At 39.6% G+C, this 27,972-nt stretch overlaps 1 long non-coding RNA gene across 3 annotated transcripts; it reads right to left on the bottom strand.

Annotated features, from left to right (window-relative positions):
• Positions 1 to 27,959, bottom strand: LOC115031755 (uncharacterized). Of its 3 annotated transcripts, XR_015048650.1 has the most exons (7): positions 27,875 to 27,959; positions 27,522 to 27,665; positions 24,290 to 24,379; positions 13,603 to 13,751; positions 13,184 to 13,278; positions 7,478 to 7,537; positions 1 to 3,027 (listed from the first exon to the last, which is right to left on the bottom strand). It is a non-coding gene; the product is annotated as an uncharacterized LOC115031755 (long non-coding RNA). The 3 variants fall into 3 exon arrangements; XR_003837416.2 differs by lacking the exon at positions 27,875 to 27,959 and having other exon boundaries at positions 13,608 to 13,751; positions 27,522 to 27,721; XR_003837415.2 differs by lacking the exon at positions 27,875 to 27,959 and having other exon boundaries at positions 27,522 to 27,721.
• Positions 27,960 to 27,972: the final 13 nt, after the last annotated feature.

Genomic DNA, 27,972 nt, shown 5'->3' on the forward strand with positions numbered 1-27,972 from the left:
TCCACTCTCCTGTGTTTATTAATTGCCAGGTGTCAAAGCTGTACACAGATTAGGGTATATGAGTTTTATGCAGTTATTTCATCCTTTACATTTTTTGGTTGTATGTTCATTGCCATATTAATCTCTCCTCTGAGTGATGTTCTTCACGATTAGCTGTTAAGACCTTGGAGTTTCAGCTTCATATTGATTCTTCCTTGGATAAATTCCATTCACTCTTACTTTTAAAAAGTCAATACTATTGCTAGTTAAGGAACAGCTAGGAAACCTAGCCTGATGCTAGCTGTCTGGAGGTCATGCTTGAAATGTTCTTAATTCTATAGTTAATGATTTTATTAAGCCAGTACTTATTTGTCCTCCTCTGTAAATTATAAAATATATAAAGCTATTATGTTTAAACATCTAACTGCTATTCTGAAAGTTAAAACACATTTGCAATGAGAAGAAACTGTCTTCTAAATGGATGAATGCCTTTCAAAAATAGCATCATTTAATGAAGGGCATTCTACTCTTCTCTGGTAGTGACAAACTGTTTCAGACACAATGTTTGAAAAAGCAGCCCAGCTTTTTAAAAATTAGCTTTTATAGATTATGTTTGCTGTCTTAATTTTAGAAAGGATTTCAGATCATCCTTGTGTTTGGGCTTTTCCCCCCTACCTTGGGTTGTTTTTCTTAAGGTCATTCAACAGTTGAAAGGAGTCTACAAAGAAAGGGAAAGAGACATAGCTCTGCTTCTAGTGAAGAAGGCAGGAGGAAGAGACTGGAAGTTGTGTTTGGGGACTAGAAATAGATTTCACCTGCTCATTTTATCCCTACTCTCTATTACCAGAGATAATTGAGAGTTGACCGAACTTAAATGAATAATGAATATATACTAGCATATTTTTTATATATGAGAAATGAAAATGTAAGATCATTTCCAAGTACTTAAATTGTTCTACAACAGTGTTTCCTTAAATATAAGTCCACCTCGCCAGTAACATCAAAACCAAACACCAAATAAGTATTATGCACAAATGCAATATGCATGTGGAGGGGCAGGAATGAGAAAGAAGACAGGATAGAGCAAAGATGAGAGAGGAGAAAGAGAGGGAGGGAGAAAGAGGGAAAGAGAAGGAAATTTGCATGCCTTAAAAACGAGGATTCACTCTTACTCACTTTAATGATTTTGATGGAACTCAATCTAAATGAACTGTTTTAATTTTTTTTGCCCAGAATATGCTAAGATAGACACATAACTTCACCTTTTCCTAATGATTCAAAACCATCCTTATACATCTTAATGAGTAGAGCTCTTGCAAATACTGAAAGATGGCCAGACATTTGCCCTTTATACTAACTAAAGTCACACTACCTGGCTGTTTTTCAGTAACTCCGTCCAGCTCTTAATATTTTCCAGTTTTCCTCTTTTAAGTATTTCTTCTCTTCATTGGACACTTCACATTTCAAAGCCATAAATGGATTTGTTAAAATTATGTATTGAGTGAATGCAGTTACTGAGAACAAACTTTAGAAGTCGCCAAGAGTGGCGTGCCTGGGGGCATTTTTCCCATTGGGAATTTTGGACATCCACTTATAGCACCCATAATAAACCAGAACCTCTTTCCCCCTCTTCTTGCCTTATTTTTCTTTGGCCACACCACAGATACCCATACCATTAAGCTCCATCTGTAAATGGATTGAACAAATGAGAACCTTTTCTTAGTAAGGAAAGTGTATGTGCTTCCTTAGTAGAGTTCAAAGCTCGATTAATAGTCACGGAACAAAGTCTCCATTAAACATACAACATTAGGGTTGGGGAAAGCCAATGGGATACAATTCTGTGTTCCAAGAATACAGTGAATATCAGAAATCACAAATGATACCAGCCCCTATATGCATCATGCTTTTCTCTTGTACATACATATCTATAACAGATTAATTTATGAATCATGCCTAGTATATGATTTAACAACATGATAGCTCTATAAAAGCCTCCTCAAGTGGAGACTTTTACATTTCACTTGAAGAAGACACTAGCCAGTTTTTCTCTAACGTATTCAGTTTTCAGTATCGTGACTGAGATATTGCTAAGCATCACAGGGTGATTTGAATACAGACCCTACACTGTTCCAAAATGGTTCTGATCATGGAGGTAGCAGGCAAGATATACAGAGCAGATGCACTGACTAAAGAAATGAGTTATATTTTGGGCAAGAAGAAGCAATACAGAATGAGAATTTAACCCTGTACTCAAAATGTGGTGTAATTTAACACATATGTATGAATTGCTTCTAAAATTTTCCACCTACTATTTTTAGGCCACAGTTATGAAATTGTAAAAAATGAAACTAATAATAAGTGGGACTATTACATACTTGATCTGCACTCAAAATACATATAGTGCACATACACACAAGTGAAATGTTTTCTATATTTGTATATACAATCTATTGTCTTATATGTAACATAGGTGAACAAATTCTGTAAGTTCTCCCTCAGATACCATGGGTGCTAACAGTCTCATCGATGTTTGTATTCTCGTCAGTGAAGAAACACACAGTCAGTGACTGCTTTCCTACATGCTTGGATAGAAAAGTTATGACTTGGGGTGCTTAGTCTTCAAAACGTCAGAAACTATTCATGGAAAGTTAAATGTATGGAGCAGCTATAATCCAGTTATAAACCACTCTTTGGGGGTCCTTTACGTACTGGGCTCCATATGCAACAATTGAAATGTTAGTGCTGTAGGATTGCTTCGACTCTGTACTCAGTGAGAAGCAGGGTTTACTGAAAAGAGGAACTCCGTGCTAAGAAATTGTTTAGGAGCCCTCAACGGCTCAACAGAGTTCAGTGGTTAAGCTGTATAGTGCCCCATGGAAAAAGGTTCAGGTTGGCAAAATGGCTTCATCTCCTTTCACCAATGCACGGTGGACAGGAGTTCTTGATAGCAGTGTCTCCTCTTGAGTCCTTTGGTTTCCTATGACTTCTCCAGCTCATGGTGCCATTGAGATGGAAACACTTCTGCTTGGTTTGTCACAGCTCACATTCCTAAAGAGAAAACTAAGAGTCAACCAAAAGAAAAGGAGAGGCCTGTGATCTCTGACCCACCCCCACTCCACCCCCCACCCCCCACCCCCCACCCCCCGTCTAAACCATTAACTTTTAGTTTTAAGTTGAAAGAAAATATAAGAAATAAAATGGTAGAGACTTTGGTATAACATCAGCACCATACACGCACAAACTCTCCCCAAACCACTACTACAAAACAATTATAGATTTGGTAGAGTTCAAGAGCACATGTAACAGAGACCATTGGAAGCCTGTGCTTAGGCCTCAGTCTTCATCTTTTATTTTTGAGGGTTATTTTGGAGGGGGGGTGAGGGGATGGTTTTGTTTTTTTGTTTATTTCGTTTTGTTTGACCAGAAAGTGTGCACAAAAGTATCCTAAGGTGACATTTATCCATTGCTGTAGTGTCATACCCCAGTAGTTACTCTGCGCCCAAATCTTCATGTTCACCTATCCATCCCTTCCTTTTCTATTCCAGTGGCAACCAGTGATCTTTTCTGTGGCCACACAGGCTTCTCTAGAGTGCGATATAGTTGGGACCATACAGTATGTAGTCTGGAGATTGCCTTCTTTTGGTTAGTAGCATATATTCACATTTTGTCTGGGTTCTTTTTTACCACTGAGTAGCATTCCATTGCCTATGATGTGCCATGTCCAGTTTTCTATTGGCCAACTGAAGGGTATCATGGTCACTTCTACATTTAGGCCATTATAAATAAATATCTCTGAGGAAGTGTGTGTGTGCATGTGTGTGTGTGAAGTTTTCAACACATCCAAGTAAATACCAGAAAGAATGATGGTTGGATGTGGTGATAGGGTATGCTTAGTTTCATAAGGATTTTACAAACTATTTTCCAATGGGCCTTCCCAACTGGATTAGGGAGAGGCTTTGATACTCCATATTCTCATCAGCATTGATACTGTCAGAGGTTTGTACTGCGGCCATTCTAATAGGTGTATAGTGATATTTAGTTATTCCTTTAATTGCAACTATCTGGTAACATGTGTTCTTGGACTATATATCATAATTTGGCATATGTATGACTGTTTAGTATGGACTTTTAGCATTTTTGTCTTTTGGGGGCATTCATTTTGATACTGCTCAGTTTTAGGTGTTCTTTACCCATATGTCTAGCCATTGATTTTTATAGATATCTTTTACATATATCTTCTCTGAGGTTGTAACTTACTTTCTTGTTCTCTTGAGATTGTATTTTGTAGGTCAGTTTTTCAAATAGTAATTAATCCCAGTATATTAATGTTTTGTTGGGAATATTTGTTGATGAAGGGATAGACTGTACCACCAGGGATGTACACACAGGCGTTAGCAAGGACAACATCATTTATATTTTCCCCTGTGCTATCTTCTAGAAATTTTATAGGTTAGCATTTACACATAATTCTTATATCCATTCTGAATTAATTATGTACATTCATCTGTTACACAGAATGTCTATTTACTGGGACAGTCTTTCTCAATGCCTCTGGTACTTCGTTGTAGATAAGCATGTAGTTACGTGGATTTAATTCTGGACTCCCTAGTCCCACTGACCCTGTTCTTTCACCAGCCCCCACATTGCACTGATTATTGATGCTTTACAGGAGATCCTGATGTTGGGTAATGCCAGATCTCGGACTCGGTTCTTCTCCTTGAATGCTGAGTTAGCCATTCTAGGTCTTTGCTCGCCATAAAAACATTATGTTCATTTTGTTGATATCCACCAAAAAAAAAAATAAATAAATGTTGCTGAGCTTTAAGCTGAGGTTGCATTGATTTGTAGATCAAGATGAGAAAGCCTGGTTCTTTCAAATCACTGAGTCTAGGTCAGTGAGATGGCGGTTAGAGGATAAAGGTGCTTCCTGTCAAAGCTGAGAACCTGAGTCCCTAGAACCCACATGGTGAAAAGAGTTGACTCATGAACATTGACTTCTGGATTTCATCCCTTAGCATGGGTGCACACACACACACACACACACACACACACACACACTAAATAAATAAATAAATAAATAAAAATAGATAGGCAAACAAATGTATGTACATAATAAAAGTCTTAATCCTAATATCTAGATATATAATACTTTATTTAATTCTTATTTGACATCATTAATTCAAGTAGTTTTCACATCATATTAAATATTAATATTAATTATTATTAGTATTAACTTAGCGAATGCCATTTCAAGAATTAATATAAATGATAATACTTTAGTTTCAAACTCTACTTGATAACTGCCAATAAACATTATAGAAGCAATTTTGTATATTAGCATTATTTCCTACATAGATTATTATAATTTATAATGGCATTACTTCGAGAAATGTTTTATAGCTACTTTCAGCTGTTTTTGTATAAATTACCTCATCATCTGTAGTCAAAGATAGTTTTGTTCCTTTATACCTTATCAGTATACGTTGTATTTGTTTTTCCTACCCAGTTACATAAGCTGGGATGCCCTGCCCTGAACCCTGTTAGTATGCAGCATTGAGAGGCAGTACGATGTTGGAGAGATTCAAGTTTCTCATCATTATATAATATGTGATATAGTGTTATACATGTGTGTATATATGTGTGTGTACATGTGCACATGTATGTGTATATGTATTATATATGTATATGTATATATATATATATATATGCTCTTTATTCTCTAACTTAGTGACAATTCTTTATCTTTTTCTGTTTTTCTCTTTTCTTTTCTTTTCCTTTCTTTTCTTTTTCTTTTAAAGACAAGTTCTCAATGTGTTGCCCCGGCTAGCCTGGAGCTCGCTATGTAGACTAAGCTGGCCTTGGATTCACAGAGATTTGCTTACCTCCACCTCCCAAGTCCAGGGATGAAGGGTATGTGCCACCACAGCTGGCCTTTCACTGACAAGTTCTAATCACAATCGGGGGTTGGACTTTGTCACATATCTTTTGTGCACCTATTGCTATAACAACGTGACCTTTCGGGGGTTGGACTTTGTCACATATCTTTTGTGCACCTATTGCTATAACAACGTGACCTTTGCTTATTAGCTTGTTGGTGTGCTGGGCTGTATTAATCCACCTTTGAACTAGTCTTGTGTAACTCAAAATGAGTCCCACCTGGTCATGGTGTGTGCTTCTCTGATGCATCATTGGATTTGACTTGCTAATGTTTTTGTCAAGAATGTGTGCGTCTGTGCTCAGATGTGTGAAAAATACCTGTCAGATTTGGAATGTAGGTTTTATTGAAAGGCATACATGAAATGCTAGGTACACAGAAAGTGCTGCATATAGGTCTTTAGCAATGTAAAGGAGGAGCGGGGAGAATCCCACACAGCTAGACCCAGTGGCTAGGTCTCAGTCTTTTAGGAAACCTGTGTCCCAGCCTGTGAACTTCACCAGAGCTTCTCATCCCTCCCTCCCGACCCCTCCTTCCCTCATCCCTTTACTCAGTGGGAGAGGATGGCTGCAAGAGCCGTGGAAGATATTTCCCCTTTCCCAAGTAGCCATGGCTCTGATAAAACACCAAGAAAGACATTTACCTTTCACAAAAGTTTCTCCTGAGGTCAGAACTTGCACAGAAGAACACAAGGGTCTGGCATAGTTCAGAACAGTTCCTTGTCCTCTCAGCATAAGGCATGGGGCAATGATTCTTTCGTGATTACCATGAGGACCTGGTACAGCTCCTGGAGGTGCCACCCACTAAACTGTGACTTTCCCCACGACTGAGTGCCCTGCGCTGCTCAGCGTTCATGTTTGGCTGTTCGGAGAGTCCCATAGTTCATCAGGCACAGCTCAGCTGTTGCTCCATTGCCTGCTTCCTCAGAATTCGGCGGGTCAGCGTCTCTGCATTCTGATGTTTCCTATTTGCTTGTCTGATTTTCAAAAATCGGAAGCTGGTTTCTCCCTGTGGCTTCCGGTTTCTCTCTGTGGCTTCACCTCCTTAATAGGTCTAAGAAAAATTGTTCTTTTTTTTTTTTTTTTTTTTTTTGCTGAGGTTTTTTTTTTTGTTGTTTTGTTTTGTTTTTACTTATTGTCATGACAAAATGAAGGCTCCTACTCAACTTACACCCCATATTACAGACTGTGAGGCAACACTAACTTGGAGATGCACAGTTTGTGAGTCCAGTAAGTTGTTATTCCCACACACACGCGTGCATGCACACACACACACACACAAGCACATGAACACACATGATTCACACACACACACACACACACATACATTTCTCTTCTTAACCAATGGATTCATCTAAAGGAGGTCCAGATACTCAAAGAAATGCTAAGGTCCTGAATCTAGGCGGCTGTAAAGTCTGTTCTCTCCCTATGACCCATGGAAGTTTAGCCTATTCAAGCCTTCAAAGGAATCTTTCCATTTTCATTCCGACACTAGCAAACAGTGGTAAAATTCTCAATCTGGTCAAAATTAAGTAATAAATATTTTTAAAAATCGTGTTCTTACCTCTCTTCCCAAGTTCTTGTGTGTTCATGCCTCCTCTATTCTTATTGCCTTCCTTAACTCCTGCAATCACAATCGATTCATTCAATAAGTATTTATTGTACAGTTTCTGTGTCCCAGCTTCAATCGCGGATGTTGGCAATTCACTGGTAGACATAACAAAGACCACCCTTATGGAGGTGACTAAAACAGGATAATAAGCCCACATAAATATATACATCTAGATACAGGTTGTATATCTATAATGGGTATATGTATATGTGTGTATATATGAACAGGTAAATTATCTGTGATGTTATAAATCAATAAGAGCATGGAAAAATATACAATGCAGTGGGATACGTGAGATCAGGAGGACCATTGGGTGGCAGACAGGTCATTTGTCATTTTAAATGAGGTGGTCAAGTAAAGCCTCATTGAGAAAAAGATATGTGAAGGCAGACTTGGAGAAAGTGATGAGAGGAAATGAGTCAGCCCAGAGGTCGGGGAGTGGCCAGTGCCTGGTACCAAACGTGCTCAACATGTGGGAGGAAGAACAAGGAAATTGATTGCCTGGAATGGAGTGAAAGAGAAAGAAGAGTCTAAAAGCTGAAGTCTAAGAGGTAATGAATGGGAGTCTCATTGTTTGGGGCCTAGAGAGTCATAGATTGTGGCCTTCCCTCTGTGTGACACTTTAGACATTGCAGGGAGTTAATTAAAGCCTCAAGGTGATCATATCTAAATGTATTTATTTTTGAGATGGGGTAACACTACATCATGTAGCCAAAAATGATCTGGACCTAACAAATAACAAAGTAACATCTAGCATGCAAATTTTGTCTTTGTATCCCATTCAGAATCCTGATCCACATTAAAAATGATGCCAGTTAAGTATCGATCTCTCCTCTGATTGGAATAATTAGCTCTAAAATGTATATTAAGGTGAAATCACATTTAAAGTCTACCAGAGTCTTAAAGATTTGCAATAAAATGAGTCTCTAATTGGCTATTTGAAGGCATTTTTGACTGTATGAGACATTACTCATTCCATATTTAGTTATTCAAAGAATAAAGTAGGTTAAATCAGCATTATTATCCAGAGTCAAAGTGGCCCCAAATCAATCCTACATGCTGGAGATGTAGATTAAAACCTTTAAAGTACACAAAAGCCACATTTCTCCACTACACTCAGGACAGGGAAGATTGCCTATTAGTGATGTAGTGACATAGCAGGGTCTCTCCAGAGTCCAAAAATCTGCTCCCCTGACATTCACATATACTCCCAATGGATTCACTTGCTACCAGTCAGCTATTGTCTGAGAATGTGAACTGAAGATTCTCTTGGTACCTGGTCTTCTATAAAACAGAGTTGCTGAGCCAGGACAACCCAAAAATCACAACCCTCCTCCTACTGTGGAGCCAGGTCAATAACACACTAATGCTAACCCTAACCATAATCCCTAATAATAACTGGAACAGTATGCTACCCAAACAGTACTCTACCCAACCCCTACCATAACCCTGCCCTAACCCTAATCATAAACCTAACCCTAGCTCTACCCTACCCCTACCATAACATTAAACCTAACCTCATACTAACCTTAACACCAACCCTACACTAGCCTTACCCTTAGTCTAATCCTAGCCCTAACCCTACTCTAACAACATCCTAGCCCTAACCATACCCTAACTCTAACCTTTACCCTAACCCTACACTAACCCAAACCCTAACAATACGCTAACCCTACCCTAGCCCTATCCTAACCTTAACCTAAACCTATGCTAATCTTAATACTACCACAACACTAACCCTTACCCTAACCCTAACCCTACACTAAACCTACCCTAGCATTAACCCTAACCCTATAATAAGCCTAACCCTACCCTAAGCCTAACCGAACCCTAAGCCTAACGCTACCCTAGTCTAACCCTCCCACCACACAGACAGTGAGCTGCATCACAGAGTAAATCAAGCATAACAAGATGCTGACAAAGACTTAAACACCACCATATCATTTTTCTTACGGCATATTGTTGTATTTCACATGCAACTTCCCTGTTTTAGTAGATTATCTATTTTTTTAATCGTTCCTTACTTCATTTATGAATTAAACTAATGAGAGGTATGCATGTATAAGAAAAACAGAACTTGGTACTTTCTGTGGTTTGATGGCAGCCTCTATGAGTCTTGGATGCTATCTATGGCAGAAGAGGGAAAGCTACAATGACATCCAGAACCGTGCGTTTGAGCCACTGGCGAGACTGATTGGGAAGGGAAGCGAGCGAGGTACTTTATTAATATGGAACACTCTGGTTTGGTATAGATTAGTCACACAGCATCAGGATGACTCATAGTGAGATTTGTTTGGGGGAAGCAAACTATCTTCAGCTCAAAAATGCCTTTGGCCATGATCATTATCTTCTTGCTCCATCCATGGCAACCTGTAGAATTCTCTACAGGTTCCCATGGACCTGTATATATACTATATATAGCATATTATATATATATATATATGTGTGTGTGTGTGTATATATATATATAAACCTGTGTGTGTATATATATACACACACACACACACACACACACACATATATATATATATATATATATATATATATATATATATATATATATGCACATGTGGTATTTAACACATGCTAATGAGATCATTCCCAGGAGAATTTATTGGTAGGATACCCTATATTTCAATTATGTATGAAGTTACGTTAAAAATTGGGGGCTTCCAATGTAAGGGATTAAATAAAAATGACTTTCAAAGTATTCATCCACACTCATTGCCTTGGTGTTTCTTAGGAATATATGTGCAAAGGGTTAATGCTATATGCATGGTAGACATGAATAGATAAATTTAAAAGCAGCTAAGAACATAGCAGCCTGCACACAACTTTCATAATTGTGCGTTCCTCCAGAGATAATGGATATCATTATCAGCCGCGCCTGTCCTAGGAAACTTGGCAAGGTTAGGACTGTTTGTTACAGCTTTGGTTATATTAACATACACATTAATATTTATAAATATTTGATGTCATGTTAATTTTTCATATAAGATGATTTATGTAATGTTGCGCTGCCCTGTTAGAGGGCATTTGCAATATGCCTCAAAAGGGATCTGAATTGATGCATGTTCTTTAAGGGACTTTGCCTGTATATCACTGTTCTTACAGCGCATTATTCTGAACAAAAGTGTTTCAAAATAAATTATGTGAATTGTGGATTTACTCCATTAACATTTTAAATAAAACATAAAGGAAAAGATCGTACTGAACTGACTCACTACACTTTTAAAAGGATCTCTGTTCTCCCAGAACAGAATCAAGTTTACTCAATTACTTTCTCAAAAAATGAACTTCCCATGCAAGCTCTGCCTTTGAAATTGTGCCTTAAATGATGTTATCTGTTCTATATAGTATGCCACATAGGCTACTCAGAGTAAGAGATTAACTTCAAATGGAACGGTTATAGTATTTTATGTGGGGGTTTTGGTAGGCTTTGATTTTTGCCAACTTTCTTCTGCTAAAATATGTTTTGCTGTGACCATATTTGGATACTAAGAAAACCAAACGTGAATTAAGAAAAATGTATATGACAAATTCAATGTAAGTTATTAAATTGGTATTAGTTTTTGGGTGGAAAATATTTATCTGTTTCTAGGATGTTAAGAGGCTTTAATGAGAAAATTCGTTTATATATGTATGTATGTACGTTAAGCTGACTATGGAACCAGTGGCACACAGTATGAATGACTATACATTTGTTTAGTATAACAGTTTTATAAGGTAATTCATTAGTTTACAGTAAACCAGTGGCATTATTGCTTTGCTTACTAAGTAAAGCATTGCTTACTTTCATTTGGTTCAAAAAGACTATTGAATATAATCCAAGGAAATAAAATCAGAAAGCCTGTTTTATATGGTGAATCATTTCTGTATCAAGTGAAGCTGTGCCTATGCATTTTCGATGGGGGGGGGGTGTTTCTACAGTGTTTCTAAGCATGCTCTGTGACTATGCTGTCAATATGGGACTTGTTAATATGGGTTTGAGCTTCGATGCTTCTGCCTCGCTTTCAACAATGTTAATAATTGCTTTTACTGCCCCCTTTTCTGTATAGAGATTCAACTTTGCTTTAAGCCAAATAACTCATCTCTCTGTGTCTCTCTGTGTCTCTCTGTGTCTCTGTCTCTGTCTGTCTCTGTCTCTGTATGTCTCTCTCTGTCTCTCTCTCTCTCTGTCTCTCTCTCTCTCTCTCTCTCTCTCACACACACACACACACACACACACACACACATACACAGAGAGAGAATGAAACATTACTCTATGCTTCAACGTAAGGCATTCACACCTGGGTGTACAACATCCAGCCTGATTTAGTAAACCTGAGCACTTTGGGAATCCTTATGTACAATGTGTACCTTGAATAGACTGTTTGTTTTTTTATTAATGATCCTTCTAGATCATTAGATGATAATGTTACTTTTCCTTCCATCCCTATCGCTTTGTTGAAACCTTGAGAAACTTAAGAAATCAACTCCAGAAATTAACTTTGATTTGACATTATAAAATTTGGCTTTCTCTTTCCATCCAGTTTCATAAAATTGACAATTAATTTCAGTAAAATGTAATAGACCTTTCCCTCATATTTTCATACTCAAATTAATTCTGTCATTCCAATTATTCACATTACAAAAAAAATTACAGTAGGTCACCAGAGAGAAAAATGCTTTAATTTGAGGCCACCCAAAAAGATCTTTGGCAACAAAGCAAATGGAAATATAGGGAATAAGGGTTATGTCCCCAGGTGACAGTGAGCAGGCTCCACCTAGTACATAAGTAGTGACTCATTTTGCATTCATGTCATACACAGCATATAAAAATGCTGCTGGTGTGCATAGTCAAAAAGCAAAGTGAGCAGTAGCTAAACTGTGTGTTTAAAAGATTTGAGTTAGGTACCAAGTATATTTACAGTATAATATGTATGCTACACTCAGGATACCTATTTATAGTACATAATATATAATACAAAGAACAAGAAAACATGGACATAAGTACGCCTTACTTACAAAGCTATATCCTGCCAGAGTTCAAACTGGATATATCCTTCAAAATTTGGAAAAGTGAAGAACCAGAAATGGAAAAGGTGTGTGATTAAAAAGTTTGGGAATATAGTAAACAAAATTGTTGGTCATATTATTAAAACCACTAGTTAGGAAAAAAATATAGTAGATCACCCATCAAGGAAAAAAACCCAGAAGTTAAAAGATGTCTGTACTAAGGATGGGTAATTAAAAGAGGAAAATCAAAGCGTGGTCCCATACAAAGGTTAGGATTGCACCTCATGTAATCAGTTTAGGAGATTTCTGAGTTGCCCAGAGTGTGAATATGTATCAGGTAAAGTTAACTTTACAAAGAAGATAAAGTTCACCCTCCGATCTGTAAAAACATCTCTTTTATACTACCAAAAACTGTAGCTTGATTTACTTAGATTACAGGTGAGCTGGAAAACAATAAAGAATAGAGTGTGTGTGTATGTGTGTGTGTGTGTGTGTGTGTGCTATCACATGTGTATGTAGGAATAGGTATTTTAAGATCCACCAATGCATCTGTGTATTTTCCAAACCTACAGCCCGATATTACTGCCATTGCAAACATTCTACTCTAATCATAAAATTTCAAAGAAATACAAACGTAAGCAGAGGCATATACTGACTCACCTTATAGTGTAGTAGTTTATTTAAATCTAAGAGAAACAAGGTTTTCTTTTCCCCTTAAATATGATGTAGGGAGTGCATGGTCTCAGATATTATAACTGTAAGAACAACATATAATTCAGAATTTTATATTTGAAGATACAGAAAGCATTAAAAATTAAAGAAAGTACAGCATTTGTAAATTAGTATTTCACTGAGTTAAAGTAATATGTCTAGGCATTTTCCCAGTTGAAAGTGAAGACAGTTCCACTCATGATATTCCTGACAAAATAAGAGAACAAGAAATATACTCCATAGCTGATAGACACTTGTAGAACTACGTGGATTGAACTTATACACATGCAAATCACAATTCATGTTAGAGCCAATGAATACCATTTGTTCATCATCACAGCCACCAAGATGCTGTGCCACACACTTACGTAACCTGGGAATTAGCTGACTTCATTTCAATTCCAAAGAGGCTACTTTTCTGGAATTCTCCTCTCTTTAGTCAGAGACTCAGTTTGTGGATCTTCAAAGGATGCCAGTGTTGACTGAGGAGACTCAGTCCTGTCTGAGCATTCTATGTCTAGGAAGAAAAGCAAGTTTGTAATTAGGCATCCTTCTCCTTTGTCTTTAGCCCTGAACAATTGTTACTAGGAAATCTTTAAGACAAAGTTGCAAGGTTGTAGCGATATATTACCTGGTCATTGTACTATGTCGATGACTAAAATACTTAATGGAGACTTTGGATTTTGCTAGGTGCTTTGAAAGGCAAGAACAACTACTGGTTAGAAAACCAGGTGATACTACTCATAAATGCAAACCTTTCAAGTTTAATAACACCATCTCTGTGGATGCTTTCAAAAGCTGAGACGAGAGTCTACAGAGGGGACTTTCTAGTCCTTTTTATGTGGCAATTTTAACCCCAAGATGAAATGAAATTGTTATTTGACTAAGTACCCCCCTTTGTTAGACAAGATAGTGATGTGCAATACCAAATAGCTATGACCAGGCCACCTGCAAAACCAAATGGAATTTAATTATTTCTATCACTCTCTATTCTATGAGCCATGTTGATGTAAATATAAAATATACATGTGGTAGGGGGTGAGGAAGTGAAGAGCGGACAAAGGGATTGCTTTCTACAACTTAACCCTGAACATATGGCATGCCCATACATGTAAAATTAATGTGACCAGTATAATCAATCATTTAACAGTTGATCAGTCACTGCACGTCACAGCAAACTACATTGGGCTGCACTAATATGCATCTGTTAAGATGAGAAACCTAAATGGATAAAGCGAGGCACAGCCATAATCATTTCTCTTCCTGTTTATGAATATAATATGAGTCTGCCTTTCTTTACACTAATTCTGCCTCTTACAAAATAATGGTGTCACCATTAAAATTAAAATGTGTTTAATGTTCATGTTTGAAATTAAGATTCTTATCATTAATATGTGGTTTCAACCAAAGAAACAAAAATAAATATCAGTTTTAATTTCTGCTCTGATTTTAGTTGTTTGTGTTAAATTCTGTCTTTATGAAGACTCTGTAGTAACAAGAGGAAATGTAAGGGAAGACTTTAAAAGTCACAAGAATGAATGCACACAGGCCGATACAGATGCACATTTTTCCTTCTACGATGGATGATCTATTGTTGTTCACAGAAAGTGATTAGACAAGTTCGTTATTGCTTTGCTACCACACAGAAACCATCGCTGTCCCCACTCGCTCCCCAAGGTGCCCTCTAACAGACAGTTTTTTAATGATCTGTGATTCCAAGTAGCAGTAAGCTTGCAATTCACCCTGCTTAACTTTCCTGATGCTTTGAAAAAGATGACCAGATTCTAGAACCTAAAAACCTTTGGAACAGTGACAACCCTCTTGGAAATTCTTTACCAGACGGACAAATATTTCTTTTCTCCCCATCTACAGCTAGTCTTCAAATTAGCGATTTGTTTTTACCTTCATAGACCAATGCTAAAGACCGAATCCTCATTCTTGGGTGGAACCTGAGAGCCAGGGTAACTTTAACTGAGAGAGACAATGATTTTAGAGCAACAGATAAAGGGATCTAAAAATGTGTTATATTTGGGCAATTTTATTCTAAATCTGGGTTGCACATAAAAACGGATAAGTGTGCTATGGCACAGTGGGAACTGACGTTTTGTCACGCTCAATTATTTGAAGTTATAGCTTCAAACACAGAGCACACAACAACAACAACAACCCCAAAAGGCAGGGGTTTTTTTGTGTGTGGGTCTGGGCTGCAAATATAGCTCAGTGGTGAAGCTCTTGCCCAGTGCACATGGGGCCAAGGTGTCAGTCTCAAGTACTGTGAAAGAAAAAGCATTTCTCCCTCATTAAACTCTAGTTTGCACTTCAGCTGATGAATCTATTTGTGCATAAATGAAGTAATCATTAGAACAAATTCTGTTTTACCAGGAGATAGTCATTAGTGTTTATGTGTTTGAGCTTTGAAAACAAAGATACTTGGCCTGGTTCAACTGACATTGGACAAATGCTTCACCCTTCAGTGTTCTCAATTTAAGATGGAGAAGATATTAATAACTGTGTGGGGAGATATTTGTGATGATTTGTTTGAGATAATGTATGGTATGCTCTATTGATCATCTGTTATCCACCTGCCAATCATCTCTATCTGTTTAACACAAATTCATGTTAGAAATGTGATTAGGAGGAGGAGGGGTGACATGGGATTCGGTAGGGTGTGGCAGGGTACTAGTGACAAATCAGAAAGATTTATCTGCGTACTTTCTTCGTTACTCATAATAAAACCCTTTACATTCACAGAATATGGAGAAGTAGGATCATAGCCATAAGTGCTAATGCTTCTTGTTGAAGTCACATGATACAGAAGGATGTAATGATAAAGGGAATTAATGATGGGATGTGTAATAATGATGCCTTGTGTTTAAAAAGAAAAACCAATGGCCCTCAGTAGGAACATAGCTGTGTTGCTGAGTGTCACCTGAGCATTAGATAGTGACACAAAAGTACCTGGTATCTAGGTGCCTTTCTCAATTTTTTGATGGTCTTATTCTGAAATATTTTTTGAAAAGCGTATTGTTGAGTTGATTTCCGTTCCATCTCCCATAAATTTCTTTAATTGCTTGCAATAACATTAGTATTTATTTAAAAGTTCATTTAAAACCACTATAATTTTAAATAATAGACAGGACATTGAACAACAAAATAAGCAAAACTTATTTTTCTTTTTTCTTTTTCTTTTTTTAACCTATCATGCTGGAGATTGACCCCAAAGCTTCGCATGTCCTAATACAAACTTCACCACAGAATTATGTGATATACGCTAGTCAGCATAACATATAGAAAGCGCTCTGGCAAAGGGAAACAAAAGAACGCTATCCCAGTTCCTCAGCTACTCATTCTACTACACTTTAGCAGGATTGAAAATCTGATTTTCAAGTAGCACAGAGTTTTCAGCTCAGATTTCTCTAGGACAGTTAGTTCTCAACCTTCCTAACCCTGAGACCCTATATTACAGTTCCTCCTGTCACAATTTCCCCCACCAATAAAATTATTTTCATTGCTACTCAACTTTAAATTTCCTAATGTAAATATATAATACACAGAGTATCTGCTACATGTGCCTCAAAGGGGTCGAGGCCCCACAGGTTGAGAACCACTGCTCTAGTAGGATTTCTCACCCTCTTTTTCTTGTGTGCTTTGGTTTCTTAAAGGGTAATCCCTCAACTGGAAGAATAAGTAAAGTAGATTTCTTTGCAATGAGCTATTTTTTTTTATCATCTGGAGAATGATGGAAGCTAAACTATCAATTAATTTACCATGGAATTTAGCCTAGGACGATAGATCTTAATCTTCTCTGTGTGTAAGAATTAAGAATGTTCTAGAAGACTTATAATATTGTTCATGTATGGGTTCCATCCTCGGAGAGTCTACTTCTGGATAATTGACGTAGATCCTAGGATGGTATATAAGCTTTCCTAAGTGGTGACTCTGATGAGATATTCTAAAGGCTACACTTTAAAATATTGCTCCCGAAAATACCTTCCAGGGAAGAACACACTACTGGATTGTTCAGTTCTCAAATGGTGAGACCTGAAAACATACATACACAAGCAGCATTATACAGATTGAGTAGATTGCATTTCTTTATTAGCGGAAAGGGGAGCACATGAATTTGAGAGAGGAGAAAGAGGAAAGGGTACATTTTGAGGGGCTGGAGGGAGGAAAGGAAAGAGGAATGATGTAAGTATATTATAATCTAATAAAAATTAAAATAGATCTAAATAAAAGTTGCTGTAGGGGTCAACCAGTTGATTCAATGAGTAAAAGAGGCAAGTCTTATATTTTGATTCAAATCCCTGGAACCCAACATAAACATGGGGGAGGGAAGAACAGACTCTAAAGCTGTCTTTTGATCTCTATATGTACATGTGCCCACATACATGCACACACATATACACACACATACAATCTAGAGAGACAGACATACACAAATACTATTAATAAATAATATAAGAGAACTTTAAAATAGTTTCACATTTCTAAAGCTTATTGGCTATCAATATAACCTTCAAATTTCTGTAAAATTATCATCTTGAAAATGATGGAAATAGCCTGATGTGGCGGCTTATGCCTACAAGCTCCTGTACTTGGAGGCTGAAACCAGAGCATTGTTGTAAGTCTTAGTTAGCCTGGACTACATTTGGGTAATCATGGGATAGAAAGGGAGACTTTAGTCAAAAACAAAACAAAAGAAAAAAACTTCAATAAATCCAGTGTGGTTATTAATGTTTGAAAATAAATATTACCTGGATCAAGCCTGATTTAATTCCAGTTTCCAAATGACAGGGTAAATTCTTGAAATGAGATCCAGCATCCTCTCACTGGTGTGAAGAGACTCAAAGCAGAAATGTGCACCTCCATTAGAACAGGATGCTAAGCCTGGGGTCCCACAGGCTCAGTCTTCCTTCTAGCCAGCTTATTCTTCATTTTCGCTTCTCTTTGCACTCAGTCTCTCGATAGATAGATAGATAGACAGACAGACAGATAGATAGAGGTAGATAAGGATAAATCTACATATCTCTATCTATCTATCTATCTATCTATCTATCTATCATCTATCTATCTATCTATCTATCTATCTATCTATCTATCTATCTATCTATCCTCTCTCTTTTATAGACTTTTAGTTTGTAATCTTCTCATGACCTATTTTCCCCCTCTTCTAGATATCTTATCCAAGGATAAAAGGGAAAAGGGTGAATCCTGCTCTTTCATAGGTGTGTGTGTGTGTGTGTGTGTGTGTGTGTGTGTGTGTGTGTGTGTGTGTGTGTAATGATCTGTGGAGGTTAGGGTTAGGAGAAAAGCATTAAATACATACAGAAGGGATTTGATGGCTGGGTTAGAATTTTCTTTCTTACATACTGCTCTGGGAAGTCCTGGCTGGCTTCTCACGTTTTCCCCTAAACCAAACAAAATCTGAGTTGTATCTGAATTGGAGAAATGAAGTAGCAAGTCACATGGCCAGAGCAGTTAGTTTTTCCTTTGGGAGCTTTCATCTACATCATTCTTGGTTACAGAAATTATCATGTGGCAGGCCAAATCAAGCTTATTTTAGCATATTAGAAGTGAGCCAAAGTTTTAGTGTCTTTACGGGACCAGCGAGATGGCTTGGCAGGTCATAAGCCTGATGACTCCTGGTCACATGTGATATAAGGTGGGAATGGAGTCATGGAAGCTCTGTCCTTTGCCCACCTCTAACATGCAAGTAAATATAATTTTTGAAAGTAGTTTTTAAAAAGCTTTTCCTCAGAGAGAAGGGATGCTTCCGATATCTCCCTCACAAAGGACCAACTCCATGACCTTCCCGGCCTTCTTAGTTGCAGAATCCTATGACTGAAATTGGGCTATTTGGGTGATCCAGGTCTGATTTCTAAGAGAAATCGATTATGTATCAAAGAAATGAAACTTTGGACTGAAAGTGAAGAAGGGGGAGGAGGAGGAGAAGGAGGAGTAAACCTTCGGATCACCGTTGTATTTGCATTGTCTAATAAAATCTTAAGGAGGTTGTTTGCCTTTTGCTCCCATTTCAGATGGATCTAATGGTCCATGATATACTGGAGACGATGCACAGGGCTGGAGTGTATCATGAATATGTATCTTAAAAGTGGCAGTGGCAGGAACACCTCCCCCCAGGCATCTCCAGATGAAACTGTAACTTCTAAGATCAGCCATCCACAACCATCCATAGGTAAAATGTAGAAGTCACCTCTCCTCGTAGACGTCCGTCTGCAGTTGATTTTTCACAGACAAGAAGTTCTCTGATCTGAGACAAAATCCTAAATGATCTGTTAATGATTTGGGATTTTAAACAGTTCGCTCTGAACACTGGTTCTTATAATCAAATTTGACATGAAAATAGGACTGTCATTAAATTCAAGGAAATACCATCGTTTAATGCTTAATCACATTAAATTTCAGATAATTAGTATGTCATGAAGCTGCGTTTTGGAAACATGAGTTTGAACCCTGCTTCTCAGCAGACCGTACAGCTACATAGACATTTAGCCTCAGAAGGGTTCAGTATTAAGTTGTAGCTTCAGGGAACTGGTGTGTGGAAAAATAACCTATTTATTAATTCCGTTTATGTGTTTTATTGAATACATATGCGTAATTAAAATGCCACTGCTGACAAATATTTTACTCTGATTAATTGCTACTAAAACCTCTCTTTCCTTCAAAAGAGAAATTTGTGCTCCCATACCTGTCTTGGGAATAGTCGGGACCATTCGTAGGCTCCGGTGTGATATGCTGATGCACGTTTATGTGGTTCTTGTTGCAAGCAGTTTCAACTGTTGGTCCTAAACATTTTGTGTGTGTGGATGTTGTCTGAGAGATGGGGGTGGGGGGAGGAATAGGCTGAATTTCTTGATGTATCAAGTTTCCACAGGCAATTCTGGGAAGGCTAAACCAAAGACTTAAATCTCAAGCTAAGTCACTAAAATTATGGTGAGTAATATTCTTAGGATATTAATGTACACATTCTAGGTCACCCACGCCCATGGTTTTAGTGCATCTTTGTAATTCCATGTACTTGACACTGCTGGCTTTATCTGACTGCTCTAACGCCTCATGATATCTTGAAAGGAATAACTGATGTCACTCAAGAGTTAGGATCCTCAACTAAGGGAGTTGAGTATAGCACCTTACATGACCCAAGATGAAAATTATGCACAGTGGTTGTTTATTTTGGGGGTGGGGGGCTTGGTTTCAAGACAGGGTTTCTCTGTGTAGCCCTGGCTGTCCTGGAACTCACTCTATAGACCAGGCTGGCCTTGAACTCAGAAATCCACCTGCCTCTGCCTCCCAAGTGCTGGGATTAAAGGCATGCCCCACCACTGCCTGAAAATGATGCAGTTTAAACTAGGAAATAAAAGCTGAAGAAAGTGTTAGTAATTTTTTTTTAATTAAAGAAGTATGCTTTTAAGGGCTTTTTTTTTAAAAAAAAGTTCTTCTAAGTATCAAATCAAAGTTGTTCATGTTTGACTCCCTTCTGCAGAAATCCAAGCTTCTCCGAACTTCCAGAGAGTTCTTCCAGCAAGGGAGCTCCCATCCCAGTATGAGACTGTGTTAAACTTCATCCACTTGTCCAGCTAATTCTTATGCTCTCTCAGTTTTACTAGATATGATGTTTTATTGGGGTCCACAGAAGCATGGCTAATGACATCAGCGAGCTTTGTAATTTCCCACTGACGGTTCTCTACACAGCTTACACTTTTGTAGCTCAAACTGCACCAAATTGCTCCAACAATTAATCTTCATGCACGGGAGTGGGGGGAACTTTGAAATGGACCCCTTCTTGGGATTTTGTGTTAAAAACAGAAAAGTTCCCATGAGCAAAAAGGATAAGTTAGCTTTTCCAGCCTCTGCCTCTCCCGGAGTCTCACTTTTCTCGGCCACCTCCCAAAAGGAATGAATTAATTTCTCTTCTTGTCCTTTAAATGAATAGTGTAGTTTGGGTGAAATTATCGGGCAATTGCATGCCTTTTATGCAGATAATGCTATTTGATGAAAGCGGTGTTTTGATCTGCTGAGGATAATACAGATCCAGGGTTGGATTCATTGGTGAGAGGAAAGCTGTCTTCTCTGATAACTTCATCTCAGCATGAGGTCAGACGGGGAAAACTGGGATGGGGGATTAAAAAATGACACAGCCGGAGCGGTATTCAGTTCCCTGCTGTGCCCCTGGCTGCACACTATAGCTTATGGTTCTGATCTGTTATGGTATTGTCTGCCTTTCTCTCTCGGAGCAGAAAAGATTGCTTAAAACTTTTCTTTTTTCAGCTAGAGGGATTAGTTCTGTGCAGCTTTTTTAATTAAAGAAACTGTATCTTTTTCAAGGCAATTTAAAGCAGCAAGGGAAGGGCCGTCAACATCCAGAACTTAGTACTATTATCTGTAACAAAGTGTCAGCGCCAAAATTTGATATTCAGAAACTGGAGGAGGAGGATACAGAATTATGTTGCAATTTTTCTTTTTAACCTTCCTGGTGGCTCAAATCCCCAAATGAAGAATAGTAAATACATTATTTTGCATATGTCCTGAATATGTTTCCATAAGCAGTAACTTCCAGTCACTTTGCTTTCTAGCTCAGCTGAGCTGGCTTAATTAAATCTTCTTGAGGCTAGCAGAGTGAACTTGGACATGGTCTAAGAGGAGACAGATTTTCCTATAGATCCCTTTTCTTTACCCAGAGATGACTATTAAAAAAAAACAAACCATAAAACCAAACAAACAAACAAAATCAAAAATCAAAAAACAAAAAACCATTTCTTTTCTGCTGAAAGTAATAGCAATAGAAAATACCTGCTTAATATGTGCAATTTGCATTTAAACAGTGTAACATATAATGGGGTGGTGCTTTATTACTGAGACCCTTTGCGTGTGTGATATGCGGCCATCATCTTTATTAATCTGAGAGGACCATGGGTTGAGTCTATCCAAAGTGATGATGAATCTGTCAGAACGGATGTATAGACTTGAGTTGGATTTATAGTTCAATTTAACCCAGGTTAATGTTGAAAAAATCCTCAAATGTTTCCAATGAGGCCCACACGGTTATCACTTTACAAAGCACACAGGCTCTGTACTGTGGTTGCCACATACACAGCGCCAGCTAAATTCCATGCCAGATCAATTAGAAACAGTCGTCCTGAGCAGACAGGAACAAACAGAGATTGTCTCCCCAATACCAGCTGAATCCTTGTCTTGAAGAAATGCAAAGCAGTCACCATAAGCTTTATACGTCTGACCATTCGAAGTCCAAAGGCAATAAAGGTGTTATAATAATGTCACTTTAAATAGAAAGTACCTAAGAGTATCTCCTTGCTACAATGCTAATGCCCTTTGCCCCAAATTTTCAGTAAAAACTGCATTTTCCTGCAAGGGAGGAAAATGAAATTTACCCTTTGCTTTTATATATATATATATATATATATATATATATATATATATATACATTTGACCATATAATATATATTGCTTATATATATTTATATATATTTTCTCATAATTATGTTTCTAAGGAAAGACAAACTAGTTCAGAGATGACTCCCTAGCAGTTCATAACTATGTCCCATTAAAGAGACATTGTCAGAGAATTAGAGAAATACATAATACATATATTTTTCAGGGTACATTTATTTTATGGCAAACCAATTTTTAAAAGAAAAGTCAGGATCATATAATGTAATAAAAAAACCATTTTAATCTTGTAGCTATCCGTTAGTTCAAACATTTACTAAGTATGTTCTACAGGCTAGCCCAGGAACTGGGACCTGTAGGTTAAAGGATGAAAAACTTCATTTCTCTATGACTGTAACACCTGCTGGAAAAAAATCCACACAAAACCAAACAAACAATAACAACAACAAACAGGATAACAGGATAGACCATCACTTGAGAGAGAGAGAGAGAGAGAGAGAGAGAGAGAGAGAGAGAGAGAGAGAGAACCCGTGGAAACCCTGCTAGGGAGAATGGTATTAACCAGTGCTTTAAGATCAAGGCATTCCAAGGCTAAGCTTACCCCAGCTAGAGACACTAAGAGGGGGAGAAAGAGTTGAACTTTTCTTAAAAACATTGACAAGTTAATTCATAAACCAGACCCTGACATAGATAGCTAAAGGATGGATTTTTCTTTACCAAGTTGTCCTTTTGTGTCATTAGTGCATGATAAATTTAACCTAGTGACTATTACCCATATGCTATATGCAGTCCCTACTATAACTCACTCATTTAATAACAAGTATGAGCTTAAAAGGTAGTCCCTGATAACTATTCATGATAGATCCCATCTTTCCATGTGAAATCACAGGGCAACTGTCCAGCACTTGTATGAAGGGCAATGTAAAATCGAGCGTGCTTCATGTTAAAAGATGGTTTGGGTAGACAAAACCCTTCCTAGACCTCGGGATCCTGTGTGATGCTTTAGAGAAACTGTATCAGCAGTTAGGGGCATGCCCCACACCTGCATTTCACACCAAAGGTCAAAGCCACCGGATGCTCTGTTGACTCCACTCAGCAACACAATTTAAAGGATGTGTTGTCCACTATCAGCAGCTTATTCCATGGCTCCAAACTGTGGCCACTGGGGGAAGCCTGAGTTGCTTTAATTAAGGTAATGGAAGCATACTTTCTACTAGCGACGGTCATTTCGTTTTATGACTTTGATCAAATTAGAATATGTTTTTGTTTCCCCCAGACCAATTGCCAAAGGAAATAAGTTACTTGTAAGTTATTTGTGTGTGTGTGTGTGTGTGTGTGTGTGTGTGTGTGTATGTAAAAACAGCCTGATAATCACTTGATGGCTACTTGAGAGACTCGTGTATCAAGTTTAAGTTCTAGCGCTGTGAGTTATTGCAGGCTGCATGCTTGACTAGTTGTAAAATGATTTACAGAGAAGATGTCACGTACCTAGACCTCAGACTCGTCTCAGGGACCACCAGCCTTTAGCTTGTTCTACAAGATCCAGGAGGCCCATCCATCTGCTTGCTCCTTATTCTAGTTGAGACATAACCCCTTGGGGATGTCTATGGATTGTTGACTTACCTGAGCTTTTCAAAAGACGAGTTGGTTGCTCTAGTGTCTGAACTATAGCTGTCAATGTCATGTCTGCCAGCTCTTCAGTGTCTGGAATCCCTGTAGTGGAAGAGGTGACAGAGCTGCAGAAACTCAGTCTGAGCCTGACAGTCAGGTCTTTGTGGCTAAAGCAGAAGGAGTAAGTTCAGAGAACACCTTCAAACTAGAGTTCCGTCTTCACTTCTCCCGAGAGAGAACCCTACCCCTGCATGGCTCAGCATTCCCCTTCTGTGTGCTTGAAAGACTCCCAAGTCAAAGAAAGTGTGCTTCGGTGGCATCTGTTCCCCAGCAGAGGGAGGTGGGAACAGCTGCCACCCAGCCCCTTAGCTACAGGCTGGATCTCAGGACAAGAGAAAGCACACAGCCTTCAAAACAGCCTCTGTGGAGAGCAAGTGCCACCTTACATGGCCAAAGACACATGGCTGAGGTTGGCATGAGGGGAGTTGGAATATCAGAGCAGAGGCCTCTCTGCTCTGACTTCATATAGCCCAGGTGTGCCCTTCCTAACCCCAAAGGGAATCTGAAGGTTCTAGTCACCTTTAAATGCTTGTTAAGGACAGGGCGACAGAGGAGGCTAGGGGAAGGAGCTACAATACAGCCTCTTCCTTGTCATTAGCCCACGAATAGACCAGATCAGCATTGCTAAGACTACATAGTCTCCAGCCACCCTGGGCAGTTTGCAGTGCAGGCCAAAACCAGGCAGCAAATACTTGCATTTCTTCTGCTAGTCCAGGCTTTATTACTGCCAAAGTGAGCAATTCACCATCTTTCCCCTCCCCTGACAGCAGCGCAGCCACAAGGCAAAAGTTGGAATGGTTATACATCAAGCAGGTTCGCTGCTTTCCAGGAAGGCTCTGGGAGCACAAAGCCTGGACAGTTGGGTTTTGCCCATCAACATTTCTTAAGGGGTTCAAATGATGGGACCTCTGAGAGAGGAGGCGGGGAGGAGAAGGGAGAGAGGAGCAGTAAGAAAGGAAGAGGAGGGAGGGGAGGGGAGGAGAGAAGAGGAGAGGAGAGGGAATCAAGCTGCATGCACACACCCTGGCTGCCTTGCCTTACTTACAGGCTGAGCCTTGCAGAAGCTGATAGATGCTGACCAGACACACCAGCATGCTTTGTCCACCAGCAAAACCTGGCACTAAGCAAAGAGAGTGAAAGCATAAGTGATGTGTTCTAGAGGTGTGTGTGTGTGTGTGTGTGTGTCCATTAACATGAAGTTTCAGCAATATTTAGTGGAAAACGTTAAACATCACTTAACTGGAATGTGGGCTGGAGACAGATTCCAAAATTTGCTACTATTTCTCCATTATATGACTTCTGCAATTCCTTTCTTCATTTATCAGCAGTGTTAGCCATAATGAGGAATTTAGGGAAGAGCTGAGGTAAACAGCGCCCCTCCCTATCTCTCCCTGCACACAACTACTCGGTTCTGGCATCTTTGGGGTTGGTATAGTGTGTCTTTATTGTGTCCTCTAGATATCAGCACAGGAAAGAGCAAGGAAGGGGTTTTGCTTCTTGGACAATTCTAAGTTACACTCACAAATTTTTGTGTGTGGAGTGGGGGGAGCTGAGCTATAAGGTGATTTATAAAATGTCCTCAGATTTTACTTATGATCAGGTCAAGGGGGGTTACTTGATTTTCTTGTAATGTCTGGCGTACTTCTTATGATAATGAAGAGAGGAAGGGGTTAGTCAGCTGACTCTGCCACCTTAGTCTTTCTGAAGTGTGAAATTCATGTGGCAGGAAAGAGGCTGTACCAACCTAGGGCAACTCTAGATTATCCCAGAAAGATGTGCCAGTGGGTCTTTGGGTCACTAATGCTGGTGGAACCGGGTCAGATTCACTTACTGCCAAGGTTTTGCAAAGCCCAGAGGTGCACTCAGAGGCTTAGCATCTTTGGGAACTGGAACCATGGGCATGGATGCACTAATTTGAGTTTTCTGACTCTTTGTCAATTCCATGCTAAACTTTGCGGGGCGGGCGGGGGGGGGGGGGTGGGATCAGAAAAGTCCAGGCTTTTCTATGTTTGCCTGACTGATAAATTTGTTCTTGTGAACGCAGTTAAAAATACAGATGTCTTCGATTCCAGCCAAGACAAGTTAGGTACTGATTGGTGGAGTCCTCTGTGCTGAAATTCGCAGTGGAGGTGGGACCCAAGGGCTTGGCTGAGACCGGTAGGTTGGCAGGCAGTAGTTCAGGGCAGGCCTGGGGACTCTCCACTGCTCCTGGCGGCTCCAGGCTGGTCTCAGGGAATGCCTAGGCGCTCCTCGAGGAGCTAGACTCTCATTGGTGCAGTGGTTCTCTCCAGGGCGTTGGACCCAATGCCTCCCGCGGACAGAAAGAAGCCTGGAGCTGGCGGGAGGCAGGAAGCCAGAGCGCGATTCTGTAAAGGTTCTAAGTTTGGAGTTCCAAAACTCGAAGGGCAGGAGCTTTTGGGCAGTGAAAAATGGCTCCCGGGGTGGGCTTTCCGCAGCTAGGGGTGAGGGTGGGGGCGGGGGCGGGGCCCGGGGCTGGAGCTTCCTGGAGTAGAGTTTTGGCAGAAACTTACAAAGTGGCAGTGTCCTTAGGGAGGTAAAGTTGTTTCGGCTCCCACTGCCAAGGGAGTGTGGCAGGGGCGGTGTTGTGCTGCTAATAATCTGAGGGAAGAAAGGAGAAACAGATCGGGGATGGGGCTGGTGGTGGTGGGCTTTAGGTTTGTTGAGTGTGCCCCTGACAGTGGCTACTGGTTGGAGGTCCAGCTACTTGAATCTGGGGGCGGACACTTGTTCTAAACAGGACAGAGCTGGGACCTGGGAGGAAGTCTAAGTGTTCAGTGCAGCCCTCCCCTGCCGGAGTCCGAAGGTCATTTGCGCTTTTCGTCCCCGACAAGAGGACACTTCCAGAAGGAAAGACGCAGGTCATTTTCAGAGGCCCCGTCAAGGGCGGGCCGCCTACCGGGGGTGGCAATCCTTAATTACACCCTTCTGTCTAGGAATCCATCTTCCCAGGCAGTGTCTTGCTCTCCCACCACCTCGGGTGACTCAGCTGACCCGAAATGCCTACCCTATGGAAGATCAAGAAAAGTAGTTTTCTAAGAAGGTTAGAGGTTTGATCACACCGAGAAGTGTTTCCACTTAAATCCAAGGCAATTACCCGCCCCTTCCCCCAGGTCTTCTTCCCCGGTCACCCAGAAAAGAAAAGGACAGACTCCCATGCACGTACCCCTTCACTTTGTTGGTGCGTGTGAATTTCAAATGGAGCTGTAAGTTCATTAGTGTTTGCAATCAGCGGCCGGCAGACCCCTCATCAGAGCCGAAAGCCGGCAAGAGCCATTCATCAGCTTGAAGTGTTATTCATGGATGACCCCTAAATCACGGCGAGAGTAGTAGATACACTGATTGGTCACAGCATGGGAGCCTCGGTGCTTTCCTCGTACCCGGCGTGGCTGGGAGGAGGGATGGGAGGGAGGGGCGGCGGTGTGGACGTGGTTCAGTCCGGCAAATCCCATTTGACAGCGAAAAAAGGCAGAAAACCGGGAATCTCATTTTTTGAATAAAGAAGAAGAAATAAAGTACCTGTCATCTTGACAAGTGGAGGAGCGGAGGAGTCAAGGATTATAAATGATCACAGCCAGGTCCAGCTCGCCCTGTGATTGGGCTCTCCCGCGATCCGC

This window comes from Mus caroli, unplaced genomic scaffold, assembly GCF_978045245.1.
Source record: "Mus caroli unplaced genomic scaffold, Mus_caroli_1 scaffold_10, whole genome shotgun sequence".
Classification (NCBI taxonomy): Eukaryota; Metazoa; Chordata; class Mammalia; order Rodentia; family Muridae; genus Mus; species Mus caroli.